This window comes from Globicephala melas, chromosome 10 (assembly GCF_963455315.2).
Source record: "Globicephala melas chromosome 10, mGloMel1.2, whole genome shotgun sequence".
Classification (NCBI taxonomy): Eukaryota; Metazoa; Chordata; class Mammalia; order Artiodactyla; family Delphinidae; genus Globicephala; species Globicephala melas.
The window spans coordinates 22,142,028-22,165,105 of NC_083323.1; the positions used below are offsets into that span (position 1 = coordinate 22,142,028).

The window sequence follows — 23,078 nt, forward strand, 5'->3', positions numbered from 1 at the left end:
TCGATTGGCACCTTCAGGTATTGATAGATGGCCGCCAAGTACACGTCTGCGGCTTTATTCTGGAGGTCCGGGATTTCGGTTCCCACAACCTCTCAGGTTTATTATCCGCCTTCTCGCTCTCAGTGAAGAAGGGGCGCTATGGAGTCATGGAGGAGACTGTGGGCTCTGGTGCTAAACTGCTAGGATTTGCATCCTGGCTCTGCCTTTATTATCATGATTGTTAACCACTATGAACTCCATCTGGGTATGGATGTATTTTGTTCACTCCTGTATCCCCAGCTCCTAGAACAGTGCCTCACACACAGTAGGTGGCAAATAAATATTTGCTGACTGGCCTAAGGTTGCTTATGTGTAAAGCAATGTGCTTAAAATATACTGAGATATTTCATCTCACCTTAATGCTATCAGATGCTCACTGTTGCCAACCCCATTTTACAGGTTGCAATGGATTGAATGTTTGTGCCCCCCCAGATTCATATCTTGAACTCTTAATCCCAATGTGATGGTATTTGTAGGCAGGTCCTTTGGGAGGTAATTAGATCGTGAGGGCAGCGCCCTCATGAATGGGATTAGGGTCCTAATAAGAAGAAACCAGAGAACTAGCTTGCTGTCTCCATCGTGTGAGGACACAGCAAGAAGCCAGCCATCTGCAACTCAAAAGAGGGCCCTTACCAGAACCCGACCACGCTGCACCCTGATCTCAGCCATCCAGCCTCCAGAACTGTACGAAATTAATTTCTGTTGTTTATGCCACCCAGTTTATGGTAATTTGTTATAGTAGCCTGAGCTGACTAAAACACAGGTGAAGTGCTGTCGGAAAAGAACTGGTTGAGGTTTGTTGAAAAAAGCCACCAGTCCTTCCTGTTTCACATTCACAAGTGTCCCGTACCCTGAAAGGAGTTGGACGAGGCTGGTCTTGAAACGGAGACATATCTAACAACAGAATGAACACCCACAATTTTTTCTCTCGTGTTCTCAGCCTTACAGAGAAATTTTCCAGCAGCGTTAGCCACGGTGGCTGCCTGAGGCAGCTTCGTTTCTTCCTAGTGGCAGCCGCTGGGGAACACATGTGGCTCAAGACGAACAGGAGTGTGGTTTCTTTTTTTAAAAATAAATTTACTTATTTTTATTTATTTATTTATTTATTTTTGGCTGCGTTGGGTCTTCGTTGCTGCACGTGGGCTTTCTCTAGTTGCAGTGAGCAGGGGCTACTCTTGGTTGTGGTGCGCGGGCTTCTCATTGCAGTGGCTTCTCTTGTTGCGGAGCACAGGCTTTAGGCACACGGGCTTCAGTAATTGCGGCATGCGGGCTCAGTAGTTGTGGCTCACGGGCTCTAGACCGGAGGCTCAGTAGTTGTGGAGCACAGGCTTAGTTGCTCCGCAGCATGTGGGATCTTCCCGGACCAGGGCTCGAACCCATGTCCCCTGCATTGGCAGGTGGATTCTTAACCACTGCGCCACCAGGGAAGCCCAGGAGTGTGGTTTCTGATCATTCACCTGCTGTAAATGATCTGCATCACCACCACATACACACGCGGACACACACATACCTGGGGGAGGGGGGAGTGTTTTACCACCTACCAAATGCCAAAAATTAATTACCAACTTCCCTTCAGAAATTGTACTAAAGAGGGAGGAAAGGCTGTGCCTCGACCTAGTTCACGCATTGGTCCTTGGAAGCCTAGAGAGGTAAGATGAGGTGGAAAGACTCCAAGTAAGCAAGCCAACCCCAGGTGGTACCCTTTCCCCCACAATTTCCCCCAAAGAGGTAAACAGATCGCCCCTCACATGTGTGTCTCCATGAGACTGGCTGCAGCAGAGAAGAGCAGGTTATGGTGTGAAAGCCACCTGAGAGAGCTAAGCCTATCAGTCATTCTCACCTATTGTGAGCTACTGTGATCAGAGTATCAGCTGACATATAACCTCACCCAGAAGGGTAGGATTTGGAGCTTTGAATATAGAGAAAGAGAGGAGGGGGATTTAGGACAAACTTAGAAATACAGAGAAGCACCAGAGGGAAAGCAGGCTTGGGTGGCAAAGTGAAAAGAGACTGGGTGCAGGGTTAGATGAGCCAAATTCAAGTGTTGCTTCCTTAATGCCTCTGGGGCAAGACACTTAACCTTTGTAACAGGCCTTATGTTTGTTTTGATTCATCCTCGTCACCCCCATCCCTGCCAGACACCAAGCTCCTTGAGGTTCTGACCTCAGAAGGCTCAAACTGTGTACCCATCCCCCGCACCCTATACAAAGTGAGTGCTAAACAATATTCACTGCTTGAATTTCTGCCAGGGAAGAGCGGGGAAAGATACAGAAGAAGCCACAGGAGGCAAGGTGGTCAGAGTCAAGCTTTACCTCCTTGACAGTGGAGGGCCTGGGAGAGGCAGCCATTTCTGTGACCTGCTCCCCATCTCAGTGCCACCTCTGGGTGCTGCCATCAGCTGCAGATGCCTGGCATGTTGGGTAAAGATGCTTGAGTTGAAAGGCAAACTACACAATATAAGCATTTGTAGGGCCTCAGTGTGTCTAGAAGGTGTATAACTGAGGGTCTGACATATAAAGAAGTACATGCATTATTTATTTTAGAAGAAAATATGTATTGAACACCTACTATATGCCAGGCACTGTTTGTTCTAAGCTCTAGAAATAGAGGGGAGAACAAAACAAAAGTGACAGAGTCCCTGCTTTCGTGGAGCTTACATTCTAGAGAGGGAGGCAGACAATAAGCAGGTAACAAAACAAGTCAATGATATGATGTCAGATGGCGGCACATACTATGAAGAAACCTAAAGCAGGGTGAGAGGACAGAAAGTGACCAGATTTAAGGATGGTGGGCAGAAATGGCTTCTTTGAGGGAGTGTTACTTGGGAAGAAATCCGAACGAAATGTGAGAATAAGCCTTGCAAAGGTCAGCATTCCAGGCTGAGGGAACATCAGATGCAAACACCCTGGGCAGGATCATGCTTAGCCTGTTTGAAGAGCAGTGATGAAGCCAGCATGACTGTAAGAGCACGAGCAAGGGGCAAGGCTGGTAGAAGATGTCAGAGAGATGGCTGAGGACCAGGTAGTGTGGGTCATGGCTGTGTATTCTAAGAGTGAGTGGAAGCCATCGGAGAGGGTTTGAAAAGCGTGTGTGACATGGTTTGGTTTATGTTTAAAGGCTCACTTTCTGTGCTGTGGGACAAACAGACCCTCAGGGGAAGTTGGGGCTCTGACAGGGATGGTGAGAGTGAAAATCTAGCTGAGAGACTTTCCCAGTAGTCGAGGCAAGAGATGATGGCGCCTTGTGCTAAAGTGGTTGTGGTGAAGCAGGTGAAGCAGAATACTCAATGAAGACAGAGCTGATGACTTAGGTATTTATTGTAGGAGAAATGACAGGAGTTGAGGATAACTCAGAGGCTTTGGTCTGAACTATTTCTTGAGATCGGGAATATTTGGGAGGAGATGTCAAGAGCTCTGTTGAACATGTAACTCTGAACTCCCTATAGGCCACACATTCCAAGCAGAAATGTCTAGAGAATTCCCTGTGGGTCCAGTGGTTAGGATTCTGGGCTTTCACTGCGGAGGGCCGGGTTCAATCTCAGGTCAGGAAACTAGGATCCCACAAGCCTGGCAACTCGGCCAAAAAAAAAAAGAAATGTCTAGAAGCAATTATACATATATAGGAGTATGTAGCACATCAGCTTTTCTTTTCTTTTGAAATAAATATTTTTGATCTACACCTGAGAAAAACCAAAGTGTGGCCAAAGAAACGTTTCTGCACACTGCACCCTACTTAAGGCTCCACTGTCATGCAGAAGTTTTTCCTCTTTAGAACCTGCTATTACAGCAAACATTCAGCCTGCGGTTTGGGCAGAGTGGTGTGCCCTTTTTCCACCAACACTCACCAGGCAGCATGTCCTCAGCTATTGATCTGCTATTTGTCAAAGAACTCAACTACACCTTTTTTTTTTTTGGCTGCGTTGGGTCTTCGTTGCTGCTACGCGGGCTTTCTCTAGTTGCGGTGAGCGGGGGCTACTCTTCGTTTTGGTGCACGGGCTTCTCAATGCAGTGGCTTCTCTTGCAGAGCACAGGCTCTAGGCGCACGGGCTTCAGCAGTTGTGACACGTGGGCTCAGTAGTTGTGGTGCACAGGCTTAGTTGCTCCATGGCATGTGGGATCTTCCTGGACCAGGGCTCGAACCCGTGTCCCCTGCATTGGCAGATTCTTAAACACTGCGCCACCAGGGAAGCCCTCGACTACATCTTTAAGACGGTATTCTTGAGTAGAAATAGGAGAATGACTATGAACTCTAAAAAAAATCGGCACCGCCTTTACACATAGTGATTGACAACCTGCCCGCAGCAGGGCTGTGAATTATTTCGTAGCTTTCCACCTGACTCTCTTCCCAGTCTGCCTGCTCACACTGATCTGAGAACACCTTAAAGGAAAAAAACCTCAGGGCCACTAGTCCTGACTTTTCAAAATCAGACATTAAGACATAATGACCTTCTTAAATAGAATTTTAAGTAATTGCCTTAGCGTCTTATTTTTCATTAAGACCATTTACTTCACAATCATCTCTCTATGCTTCATATTTATCTAAGTATTTAGATGCTTTTGACTAAATTCAACTCAGTAACCAAGGGGATCAGGTTGCCATAAGAACATTTTGTTCAGTCTGCCACAGGTGTGAGGCACATGGTGCATTATAAGTTTTCAAGTGGCCAGACCTGTGGCAGTGTGTACGTGGCCTACAAGACATTCTGAAGGTAATGGGGTAAATGGGTTCTGGTATTTACATAGCCCTAGTCATCTCAAGACAAAAACATCTGCTCTGCTCCACTGTATTTCATGGACTCTAAAATGCCATCTATTATAAGATGCACCATTATTTTATGCATCCTTAAGAAAGAAAAAATGCTGCAAATTAAATTATGACACAGTGCCTTATGGTGATTCTGTCCAAGATATAAACCCATTACAACAGCCTTGCACAGCTTTGCAACCTCTTTCATTTAGAGGGCTTTGTCAGTTTCTCCTGGTTTTGCTGAGTTCTGTGGCATGCAATATGTAAATTTTTTTCACGTAGCACAGTAACAAGGCATAATATGATGTCATGTATTTATGGACATCTTCCTTTCTTCAGTCCCGTACCTCACAGGTTGCTGCTTTTAAAGAAAATATGTAATTGCAATCTCTTCTCCAGTGAAGATATTTGCTTCACAAATATCAATTACCCTCTTTCTTTTTTTATTTTAACCTTTCTAAGTACCAAGTAACTGTTCATATTAATGCCAAGATGTAGTGTAATCTTTTTAAACACAGTTAAAATGCTAATGATACTCACCACATGTAGGATCAACAATGCCCGTGGACTTTACTAACAGCATGAACGGCTATGACCAAGTGTGTGTGCACAGGCGATGACAGTCATGTCACAGCAATTGTGAGGCACCATTGATTGTAAGATGCATTACCAGTTCAGAGATGGTAAAATGAGGGGAAAGTGTGTGTCTTGAAATCAGTGTAACACCGTACAGCATTGTGGGAAGGGTGCACAAATGAATAAAAGAGTTTAGGTCTTGAGTTAATATTTCCCTTTTGCTTAGGGAAAAAAACCCTCCCATTCTGTTTTCATTTCCATAGATATAAGATGATACCATGTTCATATGCCAAGAGAGACCTCAGATCTGTCAGGATGTGGCAGTATAAATAAAGTCCCTCCAGGAATCTGACTTTTTCAGTCATAGTAGTTGGCAGGGGTTGACATCACTGACTTGTGCTGCTGCAGTCCCTCATGTCTCTCCCGCTTGAAAATCATTGTGCACATAGTGAAACTATCAAAACAACCCCCAGGGAATGGAGGTGCAGGCCCTGAGTGATTGGAATACTAAAAAGAAGGCAACTGCAAAGCTAACATCATTATAGCTGGGAGGATAGGATGGCTGCTGTCAGAACTGACAGGCTATCTGTACCAGGACAGCTCTGAGCAGCTTACCCAGGGGGACCTCGGTCCATTTCCGACTAGAACAGAAAGACCTGCAACCTGATCTTTCCAGAAGCCCAGCTACTTGCTCTTCATCAAACCCACTTGCCTTTTCCACTTCTTTCTGACATGTCCTTGCTCTGATCCCAGACTGGATATCATCTGATTCTTTGCAAACTCCAAATGTGTTCCCACCTCAGGGCCAATTCAGTAGCTGTTCCTGCTGCCTGTACTTAATGTACATCTTTTTTCTTCTTCCACATCATCTCAGCTCACTCATCATCTCCTAGGGTGGCCTTCGACCACCCAAACGAAAGTAGTATCTCCCCATCCTCCATCAGTTTCCATCACATTACCCAGAATGTATGTATGTTTGTTTGTCTTTATAACCCTGAAATCTCCTCATTTACCTGTCTACTTGCTAATGGCCCATTTCCCTCACCAGAGTGTATGTTCACTCCTGCATCCTCAAATGTGGAACATACAGAAGATGCTCAATAAATATTTGATCAATGTACAAGTGATCAATTTGATTCCTAATCTCTTCAGTAGTTTTTAAGTATTTGACTTGCTATCTTATTCTCCTCCAGCTCCCCTCCTCCTTCTTCTCTGTCTTGCATCAACATGACCTCAGATTTAAGTGACTCTATGACTCCTTAGATTACGTTGTCCAGTTCTCTTTTTCTGAAAGCTGACTCACAGCTGTAGACTCCAGATCTACTCTGGTCTCTACCCTGAGCCTTTCATGTGCAGGGTCTTCCCTACAAACCTCTTCTTCTCTCTTCCTGTTGCTGCTTTGTGTGACTGCAGAGCTCTGGGTGGCCTGTACTGATGTGTCTGTGAATGTCAGACAGACACAGCAACAGCAGCAATGATTAGGGTGTGCACTGACGAAGCAGCAGCTGCCAGACCCTGCCCCCACCCATCCCCACTGTCATTACCTTTCACACCTGCCCACATGGAATCAACACCCCAAGGTTCTTCCCAAGCAGCTGGAAGCTGGGGGAATTTCCAGTCGTTAGCACTTCCCTAGGGCATACACAACTTTATTGCTGAAGCTTTTCCAACTAATAGAAATCACTACTAGTACTGATTTTTTTTTAAAGCATATATTGATTTCTACTTTGTGGAAGGGGGATCTAAGATACATTAGAAGCTGCTGACTTTGTAGAGGTTCTCTCTGATGATGTCAAGCATAGGAATCTTTTTTTGCTCTGATTCTTACTAGCAGCGGTGTGTGTGCTCAGGGAAGTTAAGCAATAGTGATACAAGTTACTTTTTAAATTGATTTGAGTTTTGCAGACTAACCAGGCGAGAAGTTCCCTACAGACATTGGGCTCCACCACTCTGGAGTGTAAATGGCACATTACACTTAGAATATTATACACCAAGACGACCTAACTATAAACCTGCAGATAAGAAAAAAGTCCTATATATCCCTACATTTCCCACAAAGACTTACACATTAGAAATCGCATAGTCATTACTTGGTTGAATAAATGAATGGTATTGAAGAAGACAAGGATTAGTAAGAATCCAGGTCAGCTTTTAATCTTCTCTATACATAAGAATCACTTTGGGGGCTTTAAAAAACTATGGATACCCAGGCCCATCCCCAGACATATGTACTCAACTGGTTGTAGTGGGGCCTACACACACACACACACACACACACACACACACACACACGCTTTTTTTTTTTTGCGGTACGCGGGCCTCTCACTGTTGTGGCCTCTCCCATTGCGGAGCACAGGCTCTGGACGTGCAGGCTCAGCGGCCATGGCTCACGGGCCCAGCCGCTTCGCGGCATGTGGGATCCTCCTGGACCGAGGCACGAACATGGGTCCCCTGCATCGGCAGGCGGACTCCCAACCACTGTGCCACCAGGGAAGCCCTACACATATATTTTTTAAAGGTCCCTGTGTGATTATAATGTATGAGCAGGGTTAAAAACAATTGGTCTAGATAGAAAGTAATTCATGCCCTAAAAATAATAATAACTCAGTCTGTGTTAAAGATTATGGTTAATAAATCACAAGAAATGTTTTGCCTAGGTGATATTAAATGTGGTAAATATTTTACTGCCATGATGTACTTACCTGTCTAAAGTCATCTATTTTTTACTTTACCATGAGAAATAAAGACTAGAACATAATAAGAAAAATAATTCTTTAAACTATGAAATCTAACACATATTTCAACAAACAACCTTAAATTCTGATCCAATATGACTTAAATCATAAACATTTCTTCACATGGGTTAAAAAAAATTCAAAGTTAATGAGATCCAACAAAGAAAAAGAATAGAATAATAGTTCTAGCACAGGAAGGAAGATCACTGTAATAGGACGAATGGTGGCCTTCAAAAGATGTGTTCACCTGGTTCCTGTGAATGTGACCTTATTTGGAAAGAGAGTCTTTGTGGATGTAATTAAAGGACTCAAGACAAGATCATCCTGGATTATCTGGGTGGGCCCTAAGTCAAATAAGTGTCCTTATAAGAAGAAGCAGAGACACAGACAAAAGAACAAATATAGAGGAGAAGGTCATGTGAAGATGAGGAGATTGGAGTGATGCTGCCACAAGACAAGGAACACCTGGAGCCACCGGGAGCTGGAAGAGAGAAGAAGGGCTTCTCTCTGAGAGCCTTCTAGGGGAGAATGGCCCTGCTGACACCTTGATTTCGTACTTCTGGTCTCCAGAGCTGTGAGATAATAAATTTCTGTTTTAAGTCTTCCGGTTTGTGGTAATTTGCACGGCAGCTTTGGGAAATGAATACAATATTTTTGAAATAGTAGCTATGATATCAATTTTAAATGTTATGACCCAGAATTTGTTAAAGGAACCACACGTTGCAGTAGAACATATGCTACTTAGAGGCTGCCCTCGGTCAGCTGTAAATCATGAACCCCGTGACAGATGGTGTATGGCCTCTTCCCCCCACCACATTGTTAGGTTGAAGTAGAAATGTGGGCTTTAAAGGAATGGGAGCCAGATGCAGGAGAAGGGCAGGCCTGACCACGGGCATAAAGAGAATATTTAGGATTAAATTTGGTAAGGATTAACCATGTTTCAGCTTTTGAATGATACCATAGGTAACCAAGCTCAGTTTCATTCTCAATGTTCTTACCTGTGGCTTGAATCAGTCAGGAATGACACTGACTAGTAGTGGTTTAAGCAATACTGACATGTATGGGCTGGACAACACGAGGCCTGGAAGTAGGTACTTGCTAATGATGCCAACTAGGACCAAGGCCTTTCTGTCTTTCTGCTTTGCTTTCCTTAGTGTGAAGGTGCTTTGCCCTCATGCTTCTATTTTTTTTCACCTCAAAATTGCAAGGTGGCTACAGCAGGTCCAGGCATCATCCCAGCATGCACAGATGGAGAAATGGGAAAGGGAGCAAGGATAGAGATGTGTGTTTCTTTCACCAGGAAATCAAAAACTTGTCCAGAAACCTTCTATCAGACTCAGGTTTACACCTCAATGGCCAGACTGTGTCTGTGTCACGGCCCAACTTCAAGGAGACTGAAAAAGTGTCTTAGTTCTTTCCGACATTTGTAAGACAAAGCAGGGAAAGAAGAGGAAATTGGAACAGATTTTTTATCACGTGGTAATGTCTGCCACAGAGCTATAGGAACAGTTCTCAGAAAACAGCGGGTCTTCTGGAAAAGGCTCGTATTATTTATCAGTTATATGCAATGGAATGAAAAATCCTCAAACCCTGAATTCCTGGGTGCATGATGTAGAACTGAAGAGGAAAAAGCAAATTTCTTTAACCAATTTGACTTGGAATATTTCTAGAAGGTATAGAATGATTTTCAAACTTTCCCTATAACCCCATCAAACTTATAATTATCCAAATCTTCTATCTATGTAGGGACTGTTAGGCATTTTAGATTAAGAGCACCAGACAAAGAGTAAAATCTTGACATTCCTTTTGAAAGTCAAAACAGAAGAGAAATGAAAAACAAGGAACCCTCTAGTTTGTGGCTGCTACTGTTCGTCTCTGTTCTACTGATTTTTGTTCTTGGCCCTTCTTGCAGATATACGCGTAATCTAGGGTAAAGGGATACAGAAAGAGGCAAGCTAGAAAGTTGCAGAGAGATGTTTATGTTCAGTACATTGTGGCCTCAGAATGGCCCTTCTTTGCCTCTGTATAACTCTCAGTCAGTGGGAGCTGGTGGAGGGGAGAGGGGTTGATTGGTTCACTTCCGTAGTCATTTACCATCTACCTACTGTGTGACAAGCACTGCGCGAGGTTCTGGAGAGACGCTGGTGAGTAAGACTCATTTCAAAGTTCTTACCTTTGAAGAGCTCACATTCTGGAGGGGAGGGGAGAAAGTACAGTACAGAAAGTACAATACAGTGAAATGGGTGCTGTGTTCAGGGTGTACATAGGAACACGTATATCGTGGACCTTAAAACAAGACTAAGGCAGGGGGCAGGGGTCGGAAGCATCATCCTTGAGGAGGTATCCAGTACAAGAAGAAGGAAAGAGGGTTCTGCTTGGTTGGGAGGTAGCTGCAGCTGGATTGGATGCTGAGATCAGAATTTAACTCCTTTCTCAGAGGATGGGAGAGGGAAAAGATCTGGGAAAAGGCACCGGGGTAGATGGGGGAGAAAGGGAGGGCAGTGGGCTGTGGGTCCCATGCACAGCTACAAGGACCCAGAAATGGAACGTCAGAAGCAGGATATGCAGAAGCACCAGCTTCCCCACCATCACCAAGAGGGGGTGAGGAAGAGCTTGGCTCCCTGGTGACTGCAGCCACACAGATGACATGGTGGTCTTTGGAGTGTGCCCAGGCTAACAACCAGTCCCCCGTCCTCCCAAAACAGAGTGAGTCAGTAATTGTGAGACCCAGGAGAAAAGCCCTTCCTTTGAGCCTGAGGGAAGAAAATGTAAGGACTGGGATCAACTTACAGTTCCCTAACTGTTGATGCCAGTGTCTAGGATAAATTCCTGTTACTTTCTGGAAGCATTTTAATAATGCTTTATAGTTGATAAACCTTTCACATATCTCAGATGGTTGTTTAATCATAACAGTCCAGTGAGATGGGTATTACCATTCCCATTTTACTACAGAGGAAGGGAAACTGCAGGGGACACCAAGGAACCCATGCATATTCACACATTTAGAATATGGTCTAAACTCAACATGAGCCAGAACTCAAGCCCAGGTCTCTCTGAATACAAGTGTCTTTCCATAGAGACCCCAGGGTCCCTATAGTTAATTCTTTTTTTCAACTTAACTACATGGTGTTTAAAGCTGCCTTCTCCCAGAACTTCTGTTAGACATAAGTACACCTCACACTTCTGGGTTTCTTGCCAAAGATTGAAAGAATATCCTTCTTATGCATTGCTGGGTTTCTGTTGAAAAGCCTTCCTCTGCTCCATGTTTTCTTAATCTACCACTGTAGATGATAATTGCCTTCCCCACCACTTACCCTGACATGTCCTTCACTGTAGATTTTGTTGGTGGAGTGCCTGGGGAGAAAGGGAACTGGATTCCAAAGCACACACACGCAATTTGCCTTCCTACCTAGGCAACCTCATGAAGCTGCCACCCAACACCGGTGGTCCTGGCAACTTCCTCTGCATGATCACCACCCGCCTCTTTTCCTTGGGGATCAAGTGGGCAGTAAAGCCCTTTTCCAATGGAAACAAAGTTGAGTACCTTATTTAATATACAGCTATGGCTCAAAATGGGAGCAAATGAAAAGGTAGTTTTACTGGCTATTTTCTCTGTCAGAGACGGATCTCTGTCTTGTACAATCTGTACCTTGCTGGGGAAATGGGGCTTTACTCTTCCAATTCGGAAAATCCCACCCCAGAAGAGAAGCAGCGTGAATCAGTACACAGCAGCCTACTTTCGTGTCATCTTAAATATAATTACCTACCATTGGTTAAGCCAGCAAAATACTTAATTTCTTTTTTATTAAAAAATAATTATGCATATTTGCAAGTAGACAATTTATTAAGCATGGGCAATAACTGTAACTCCCAGTTTGGGTTTTCTTGATTTCTTTACATTGTTTTCTGTCTGCTGCATGAAAATTTTTATTTCAGTGAACTTGGTTGCAATCACAGGCACTCACAGTACCTTTTGAAGATAGAATATCATTTAGTGTTTGTTAAAAGAGTTATATAAAAGTCCCACAGCTGAATCTCTTCTAATTGTTCTTTCTTTAAAAAACAACCGAAGTTCACGTTGAAACAAATGTATAACATACAAGAGTAGCTGTCCTGACCATGAAAAGGGAGCCTTTTACCTATTTCTGAGCTGCCTTGCATAATGAGCAATTTGGAGAATGTAAGTAAATTTTTGTACATTATTTAAATTATGTTTTCCTTTTGTACAGATATGGCTATTGTCTTCCTCATCCAAAGATTCTTTTTATTGAAGTAAAATAACCTTCATAGGTGACGATATTCTGAAATTCAACAAGGAAATAATTCAGTAGGAGAAGGCTTATAATTTCCAATTTAGTGACAAACTTTTCTCTCAAACCTTTGGACTCAGCATCTCCCTGACATCTAGATCCATAAACAGTATAAGACCCAGAGGATGTCTCAGGAGTTTTATAACAGAAGCTAAATGGGAATCATACATATATACATTTTTTTAATTTTATTTTTTATACAGCAGGTTCTTATTAGTTATCTATTTTATACATATTAGTGTATATATGTCAATCCCAGTCTCCCAATTCATCCCATCACCACTACCCCTCCGGCATTTTCCTCCCTCGGTGTCCATACGTTTGTTCTCTACATCTGTGTCTCTGTTTCTGTCTTGCAAACCGGTTCATCTGTACCATTTTTCTAGATTCCACATATATGTGTTAATATACGATATTTGTTTTTCTCTTTCTGACTTACTTCACTCTGTATGATAGTCTGTAGATCCATCCACATTTCTACAAATGACCCAATTTCATTCCTTTTTGTGGCTGAGTAATATTCCATTGTATATATTTGCCACATCTTTATCCATTCGTCTGTCGATGGAGTTTTTGACTTTCATTCTTTGGAATTTCTCATTTCAGAAGTTCAATTTTTCATAATCAGAAGTTCCATTCCAGTTTTTTTTAAAGGCAAGGGACATGTGTTAACTTTATTTGTTTGTTTGTTTATTTACTTAAATTGGCCGTGCTGATTGCAGGATCCTAGCTCCCCAACCAGGGATCAACCCAGTCTCCCGGCAGTGGAATCGCAGAGTCCCAACCACTGGAGTGCCAGGGAATTCCCCAGGTCTTTTTTTTTTTTTTAACATCTTTATTGGAGTATAATTGCTTAACATTGTTGTGTTAGTTGCTGCTGTATACCAGAGTGAATCAGCTATACGTATACATATATCCCCATATCCCCTCCCTCTTGTGTCTCTCTCTCACCCTCCCTATCCCACCCCTCTGGGGGGTCACAAAGCACTGAGCTGATTTCCCTGTCCTATGCGGCTACTTCCCACTAGCTATCTGTTTCACATTTGATAGTGTATATATGTCAATGACGCTCTCCCACTTCGTCCCAACTTACACTTGCCCCTCCCCATATCCTCAAGTCCATTCTCTACTTCTACGTCTTTATTCCTGTCCTGCCCCAAGGTTCTTCAGACCTTTTTTTTTTTTTATAGATTCCATATATATGGGTTAGCATATGGTATTTGTTTTTCTGTTTCTGACTTACTTCACTCTGTATGACTGTCTCTAGGTCCATCCACCTCACTACAAATAACTCAATTTCGTTTCTTTTTATGGCTAAGTAATATTCCATTGTATATATGTGCCACATCTTCTTTATCCATTCATCTGTCCATGGACACTTAGGTTGCTTCCATGTCCTGGCCATTGTAAATAGTGCTGCGATGAACATTCTGGTACACGACTCTTTGAATTATGGATTTTTTCAGGGTATATGCCCACTAGTGGGATTGCTGGGTCGTATGGTAGTACTATTTTTAGTTTTTTAAAGAACCTACATACTGTTTTCCATAGAGGCTGTATCAATTTGCATTCCCACCAACAGGGCAAGAGGATTCCCTTTTCTCCACACCCTCTCCAGCATTTATTGCTTGTAGATTTTTTGATTATGGCCATTCTAACCAGTGTGAGATGATATCTCATTGTAGTTTTTTGTTTTTTGTTTTTTGTTTTTTGTGGTACGCGGGCCTCTCACTGTTGTGACCTCCCGCTATTGTGACCTCTCGCGTTGCGGAGCACAGGCTCCAGACGCGCAGGCTCAGCGGCGATGGCCCACGGGCCCAGCCGCTCCGCGACATGTGGGATCTTCCCAGACCAGGGCACGAACCCGTGTCCCCTGCATCGGCAGGCAGACTCTCAACCACTGCGCCACCAGGGAAGCCCCTCATTGTAGTTTTGATTAGCATTTCTCTAATGATTAGTGATGTTGAGCATCCTTTCATATGTTTCTTGGCAATCTGTATATCTTCTTTGGAGAAATGTCTATTTAGGTCTTCTACCCATTTTTGGATTGGGTTGTTTGTTTTTCTGATATTGAGCTGCATGAGCTGCTTGTATATTTTGGAGATTAATCCTTTGTCAGTTGCTTTGTTGGCAAATATTTTCTCCCATTCTGAGGGTTGTCTTTTCGTCTTGTTTATGGTTTCCTTTGCTGTGCAAAAGCTTTGAAGTTTCACTAGGTCCCATTTGTTTATTTTTGTTTTTATTTCCATTTCTCTAGGAGGTGGGTCAAAAGGGATCTTGCTGTGATTTATGTCATAGAGTGTTCTGCCTATGTTTTCCTCTAAGAGTTTGATAGTTTCTGGCCTTACATTTAAGTCTTTAATCCATTTTCAGTTTATTTTTGTGTATGGTGTTAGGGAGTGTTCTAATTTCATTCTTTTACATGTAGCTGTCCAGTTTTCCCAGCACCACTTATTGAAGAGGCTGTCTTTTCTCCATTGTATATCCTTACCTCCTTTATCAAATATAAGGTGATGTTATGTGCATGGGTTTATCTCTGGGCTTTCTATCCTGTTCCATTGATCTATATTTCTGTTTGCGTGCCAGTACCATACTGTCTTGATTACTGTAGCTTTGTAGTATAGTCTGAAGTCAGGAAGTCTGATTCCTCCAGCTCCATTTTTCTTTCTCAAGATTGCTTTGGCTATTCGGGGTCAGTCTTTTGTGTTTCCAGACAAATTGTGAAATTTTTTGTTCCAGTTTGGTGGAAAATGCCAGTGTAGTTTGATAGGGATTGCATTGAATCTATAGATTGCTTTGGGTAGTATAGTCATTTTCACAACATTAATTCTTCCAATCCAGGAACATGATATATCTCTCCATCTGTTTGTATCATCTTTAATTTCTTTCATCAGTGTCTTACAGTTTTCTGCATACAGATCTGTCTCCTTTGGTAGGTTTATTCCTAGGTATTTTATTCATTTTCTTGCAATGGTAAATGGGAGTGTTTCCTTAATTTCTCTTTCAGATTTTTCATCATTAGTATATAAGAATGCAAGAGATTTCTGTGCATTAATGTTGTATCCTGCTACTTTACCACATTCATTGATTAGCTCTAGTAGTTTTCTGGTAGCATCTTTAGGATTCTCTATGTATAGTATCATGTCATCTTCAAACAGTGACAGCTTTACTTCTTCTTTTCTGATTTGGATTTCTTTTATTTCTTTTTCTTCTCTGATTGCTGTGGCTAAAACTTCCAAAACTCTGTTGAATAATAGTGGTGAGAGTGGGCAACCTTGTCTTGTTCCTGATCTTATTGGAAATGGTTTCAGTTTTGCACCATTGAGAACGATGTTGGCTGTGGGTTTGTCATATATGGCCTTTATTATGTTGATGTAAGTTCCCTCTATGCCTACTTTCTGGAGGTTTTTTATTGTACGTTGGTGTTGAATTTTGTTGAAAACTTTTTCTGCATCTATTGAGATTATCATATGGTTTTTCTCTTTCAATTTGTTAATATGGTGTATCATATTGATTGATTTGCATATATTGAAGAATCCTTGCATTCCTGGGAAACCCCACTTGATCATGGTGTATGATCCTTTTAATGTGCTGCTGGATTCTGTTTACTAGTATTTTGCTGAGGATTTTTGCATCTGTGTTCATCAATGATACTGGCCTACATTGTGTTACTGTTGATTTCTCCTTTTATGGATGTTAGCATTTGCCTTATATATTGAGGTGCTCCTATGTTGGGTGCATAAATATTTACAATTGTTACATCTTCTTCTTGGATAGATCCCTTGATCATTATATAGTGTCCTTCTTTTTCTCTTGTAATAGTCTTTATTTTAAAGTCTATTTTGTCTGATATGAGGACTGCTACTCCAGCTTTCTTTTGATTTCCATTTGCATAGAATATCTTTTTCCATCCCCTCACTTTCAGTCTGTATGTGTCCGTGGGTCTGAAGTGGGTCTCTTGTAGACAGCATATATATGGGTCTTGGTTTTGTATCCATTCAGCCAATCTGTGTCTTTTGGTGGGAGCATATAATCCATTTACATTTAAGGTAATTATCGATATGTATGTTCCTCTTACCATTTTCTTAATTGTCTTGGGTTTGTTATTGTAGGTCTTTTCCTTCTCTTGTGTTTCTTGCCTACAGAAGTTCCTTTAGCATTTGTTGTAAAGCTGGTTTGGTGGTGCTGAATTCTCTTAGCTTTTGCTTGTCTGTAAAGGTTTTAATATCTTCATCGAATCTGAATGAGATGCTTGCTGGGCAGAGTAATCTTGGTTGTAGGTTCTTCCCTTTCATCACTTTGAATATGTCCTGCCACTCCCTTCTGGCTTGCAGAGTTTCTGCTGAAAGATCAGCTGTTAACCTTATGGGGATTCCCTTGTATGTTATTTGTTGCTTTTCCCTTGCTGCTTTTAATATTTTTTCTTTGTAGGTAATTTTTGTTAGTTTGATTAATATGTGTCTCGGGGCTTCCCTGGTGGCGCAGTGGTTGAGAGTCCGCCTGCCAATACAGGGGATGCGGGTTCGTGCCCCGGTCCGGGAAGATCCCACATGCCGCGGAGCGGCTGGGCCCGTGAGCCACGGCCGCTGAGCCTGCGTGTCCGGAGCCTGTGCTCCACAACGGGAGAGGCCACAACAGTGAGAGGCCTGTGTACCGGAAAAAAATATATATATATATGTGTCTTGGCGTGTTTCTCCTTGGATTTATCCTGTATGGGCAGTACACTCTGTGCTTCCTGGACTTTGACTATTTCCTTTCCCATATTAGGGAAGTTTTCAACTATAATCTCTTCAAATATTTTCTCAGTCCCTTTCTTTTTCTCTTCTTCTTCTGGGACCCCTATACTTCGAATGTTGGTGCGTTTAATGTTGTCCCAGAGGTTTCTGAGACTGTCCTCAATTCATTTCATTCTTTTTTCTTTATTCTGCTCTGCAGTAGTTATTTCCACTATTTTATCTTCCAGGTCACTTATCTGTTCTGCCTCAGTTATTCTGCTATTGATTCCTTCTAGAGAATTTTTAATTTCATTAATTTGTTGTTCATCATTGTTTGTTTGCTCTTTAGTTCTTCTAGGTCCTTTTTAAATGTTTCTTGTATTTTCTCCATTCGATTTCCAAGATTTTGGATCATCTTTATTTATCATTACTCTGAATTATTTTTCAGGTAGACTGCCTATTTCCTCTTCATTTGTTTGGTCTGGTGGGTTTTTACCTTGCTCCTTCATCCGCTGCGTATTTCTCTGTCTTCTCATTTTGCTTAACTTACTGCGTTTGGAGTCTCCTTTTCGTAGGCTGCAGGTTCATAGTTCCCATTGTTTTTGGTGTCAGTCTCCAGTGGGTAAGGTTGGTTCAGTGGGCCAACCTGGTGGTGTAGGCTTCCTGGTGGAGGGGACTAGTGCCTGTGTTCTGGTGGATGGGGCTAGATCTTGTCTTTCTTGTGGGCAGGACTGCATCTGGTGGTGTGTTTTGGGGTGTCTGTGTACTTAATATGATTTTAGGCAGCCTCTCTGCTAATGTGTGGAGTTGTGTTCCTGTCTTGCTGGTTGTTTGGCATGGGGTGTCCAGCACTGGAGCTTGCTGGTCATTGAGTGGAGCTGGGTCTCAGCATTGAGACGGAGATCTCTGGGAGAGCTCTTGATGATTGATATTACGTGGGGCTGGGAGGTCTCTGGTGGTCCAGTGTGCTGAACTCAGCTCTCCCACCTCAGAGGCTCAGGCCTGACACCTGGCCAGAGCACCAAGACCCTGTCAGCCACACGACCAGGTACGTGAGGAGTTTCTTGCCTTTGGGGAAGTCTGAGGTCTTCTGCCAGCGTTCAGTAGGTGTTCTGTAGGAGTTGTTCCACATGTAGATGTATTTTTGATGTATTTGTGGGGAGGAAGGTGATCTCCACGTCTTACTCCTCCACCATCTTGTAGGTCCTCATAAATACATTTTTAAAATACACTGTCCTTTGAGGCTGTAGCAGTTGTCATAAACAATGCTTCCCAAATACTTTTACTCCCTAAAACAACACCTTGTTCTTCCAGTGAGGAAAAACAATGCTTGAATTGTTTGTCACCATGATCTTTGTCATTTCAAACAATAGAGAGTGAAATTCAGAGTCCAGAGAGTTATGTTCAGCTTTCACAATTGAGCTAGGAATAGACAAGTAGGAGGATATAAATTACAAAAATAACAAATGTTTATCAAACTTCTTTTTGTGCAAATCACTCTTCTAATTGTTTTACATATATTAATCATTTTTGATTATTTAAGTAATCCACTTAAAGAAAAGTATAGGAAATGACATTGGATACAGTTCCGAATCATAAAACAAAAAAGTTAATAAATGTGGAGTCTAGATTTTTCTTCATTGCTTCTGAAAAGAAGATTAACATCTTATTCCTTGATTATTCAGCAAAATATCTGTGAAGTCCGTATATCTTTTAATGTATGCCTATTCTAGAGTAGCTATAGCAATAACAATTGACATTTTTAAAGTACCTTAGAGATTATACAGTAAAATATATCTTCTATATAATCCTATTTATTTCTAACAAATACACTTTCAGGAAGGCAAGATGAGTATTAATTTTCTGCTTTGCCTCTGAGGAAACTGTGGCTCAGAGAAGTTAAATAAATTGCCCAAGGCCACTGCAAAAACTGCAGACACAGGCCTGTATGACTCCAAGTCTGTGCTCTTTGCACCAGGCCACAATTAACCTGGCCTCCTGCAGGGGTGCAACATGGTTCTTTGGCATGAATTTTTCATCCATGGAATTGACAGCCTCTTTAATTTAGTGGAATATTTCACTTTGTTAAAGAAAACAACATGCTAGAAAGAGCCCTGTACTGTCAGTGCCCTAAGCAGCCTAGAACTGTTCAGCAAGTCCTTTGACCTCACTAGTTTGCCCATCTGGAGATGGAAGCGTTTGGATACATGATCTCTAAGGACCTCCAACTGATCAGCTCAAATAATTCTTTAATAAAATCCATTGTATTATTTCTGACTTCTTCCTTACTACCAATTTGGGTACAAATAATAAAGCTGAATTAAGAGGGAATTAAAGCTAGAGAAATGTCCATCTGGTTTTAAAGGTCAAAAAGGTGTCTCCAAGGTGACTGAGGGAAGGAAGAGCAGTCCAGATGGAGTGAATAGCTAGCTGTACAGATGTGTGAAACAGTGTGGGCCACTGAGGGAACACTATGCTTTCAATATTGCTAAAATGTAAAGTGCAAGGAAGCTTTTGCTAAGTGCTGAGGGTGATGGAAAGAGAGAAGATCCCAACCACACAGACCTCCCCTGACTAGAAGCTCTCCCTCAATAGGGTCCTAGATAGAAAGGGGAGAAGCTTCAACTTCAAATCAAGATTGGAGTTTTTCACTATTACATGGGATGAACATTTTTAACTACTAAACAGAGATTGCGTTTTCCTATCTAAAGTGATAAGACTGCTCACATTTTTATCCAGCAGCAGGAAGAAACCAACCCCCCTAAAAAAATGTAAGTAGTTGGGGAGAAAAGTTGCCTTGTGATTACAACCACAAATCACACCTGTTCAATGTATTAGTGTTATATCCATAGATATGAGTCAACCACCTAATAATAAGTAGGGTAAGACAGTTTATTAAAAATTTTTAAATTTATAATCAATGGAATAGTAGTACCTCAAGGTCACTGTTCTGTGTCATTATCTTTGTCTAGTTTTGTAAGTGCATGAGTTTAGGATATATGGAACCTCATTTCAGATCATGCTCAAAAACAAATTTTAGAATAAATGCCTGATATAAACTTTTTAAATGATTTTTTTCCCAGTCCTGCTACCCAGTCCATCATTCCCCTTCCCCATTGCCAGTTAATTGAGTGCTCTGATTAAGTGGGTTTGAGTAACTGTGGTTTGACCACATTGGTGGTTCTTAATACTGGCTACATACTAGAATCCCAATGTCTGGCTGCATCCCAGAACAATTAAATCAAAACCTCCGTAGTAGGAGCCAGGCATCAATATTTTTTAAAGCTCCCTGGTGATTACAAAGTACAGCCAAGCTTGAGAACCAGAGCTAATTTTTTAAAAACCAGACAAGCATTAGTATAAAACTGGCTGCCTGTTTTCCTTAGAATTTGTATATTACATGTTACCCTATTAAAATATTTAATTATGTATCAAAATAAAACTCTAGAAAAGGATCATGAAGACAATGAGATGAGCTTTGCAGTCATCATACTCAATTTAGATGAAAATGAAAAATAGGTCCATTCTATTCAGTGTTTATAGTCCTGGTCTTCCAATAATTAGTGAAGGAAGTCCATGTACCTGCAATGTATTAGCAGTTAAGTACTTATGATCATTAATTCAGTAAATAATGTTGAATCTAGTGAATTAGCAATTGTGTTCTGGTAAAAATGTTTTATACTGTGTCTTAGTAACAGTATCAAAAGAAGTCAGTCATTATGTGGGAAATATGTCTTCAACTTATTTCTAATAACAAGACCCATGGGAACTTAGAAATGCATGTATTAAACATTTGAAGGAACTTATCATTCTGTCTTTTAAATATGCTGATTGTTTTGATTATTTGATGTTAATATAGGAAAAACATGCTCAGGAGAGTTAAACCTGAACTCTTTATATAAATGACTTTTTCTAGATCGCTATTATTAAAGCCAGGTGAAAAACAACCCAAATACACAAAAGCCCAATCTTACAAACTTATAAATTAGAGTGATAATTCACATTACAAAAAGGACTTTCTGCTTTACAAAAGGATTCATCCCAACATTTCTTTAACTATAGGCCAGATAGCTTTTTACAATACACATTCTCCTAGATGCTCTAAATACACTGTGAGATCCTAGTTATTTTAAGTAGTCTTCTGGTGAATCCTTTTGTTATGCCAATTTCCCTTCTAATTGATCTGTTTTGTAGATCTGTAATTTTTTTCCTGTAAATCTGAATTTGCTTAAAGCGCCCTTGACTTGTAGAAAAGGTCTTCTGCATTTAAGTTTTTGGTTGTAAAAACAATGGGCTTCCTGTTCAAGCAACATGGCAGAAGAGTTAACCTGAAAGCGTGCACTAAAACCATATGAAAATCTAGATAAAATAAAACAAATATATATGTATTTTTTTAATGAACTGCTGAGAAAGACAGAAAATAAATAGATTCTGCAGAGAATAGAAACTAAGACAGAACTGAAACTCAGAGTAGTAGAGCTGAGATCTGTCTACTCTGCAGGGGGGGACAGGTCCCTCAAGGTAAGTCTAGAGACTTGTGTTTTAACAACCACTGGAGGTCAGGAGACAAGGCCTTCTGTCCCTTTGAGGTATGGAGTCAGAATTGAGACCATCCACACAGTCTGAACCCGAGAAGAGCTCCATTCTTAATATAAATGTAAATAAGGACTTAAAAATAATCTGCCCATTGGCATAGGGAGATAAGAAGGTAGCTTGTCTTCTCAGCTTGGGTTCAGGGTAAGGGAATGGAGACTCTTCCTTGAGAACCCAGAACTATGGGCAAGCTCCTCACTTTAACTTTGAGTTATTAGTCTGGAAACGCTAAGCTGAAAACATTTACATAAAAATTGGTACCAGGCCAGAGATGCCTCAAGGTACTAAGAGAAATAAACAAAACATCTCTGAAGGGACATACCTTCAACTAAAGTAGTATAGTATGATGGCTTTATACTACATCAACCTAGCTAAGTTGAAACTGTGTTTCTCAGAATTCCTTTCCTTGTGAGTCAAATCACAAAGGAAATTTTCTTGAGAATTGAAAGGCACAAATGAAGAAGCAGCCATTTTAGCACTCTGAAAGTCAGTATAGGACAGCAGGCATTGGCAATTTGCACATGTTATTGCTAATCTTTAAGTTACCTTATTGGTGTTGAGGACAACCTGGGTCTGCAATTCTCCAGTTCCCACTGGATTTTTTCCTTTGGCTTCCCTGAGTCCTGGGCCAAGTGTGGTTACAACCCCATAGTGAAGGGTGCAGGCTGCTGTAGGTCACCAGCATCATTTAAGTTGGAGATGATGGGAGATAAAGTCACATTCCACTTTATTCTCATGGGTTCAATTTTTTGTCCTTTGGGGTTCTAATATGACCTTACGGGTTCCAGTTTCTCCTTGTTCTCTCCCACTTCAAATTCACTTCTCATTCCTGATTCCCTGCCAAGCTAACCTATGATGACCTCAGGTCAAACACCACATGCAAAGTCAACAGTCTTACAAAGACTTCTTAACCTGCACGACATATAATTTCTCTAATGAATCCATTACTCTATTTCACTCATAATGATCTGTTTCCCTGATCAACTGCTAACTGATACACATAGGTTTCCTTCATATGAGCTCAAAACTAATTATGAACACAGAACCTAAGATTACAAAGCACACAAGAAAGAAGTTCTGTCTTATCTTTTTTGAAAGGGTCTTTGTATTGTCATTTGATTTTCTTTTTTCCTTCAGTCATTCTCTGGATCTATTTTCCTTAATCAAATAGGATTTCTAATCATTTAAGTTTTTAAAATACTATATTAGACACAGATAAAGAGAAAATATATGAAATGGAAAATAGATTTAATGAAATTACCCCAAATGCAGCAAAAGGGGTAAAATATAAGAGGCTCAAGTATATGTATACTCAATGACTAGTCAGTCTCATTCCTAGGTATATATCCCAGAGAAATTCTCAA

General features: G+C 41.3%; 1 protein-coding gene across 22 annotated transcripts in view; it reads left to right on the forward strand.

The window, feature by feature from the left end:
* The window catches only part of ANKS1B (ankyrin repeat and sterile alpha motif domain containing 1B), a 1,162,364-nt gene that overhangs the window by 861,428 nt on the left and 277,858 nt on the right, over positions 1–23,078 (forward strand). The gene's annotated exons all lie outside the window — the stretch shown is intronic.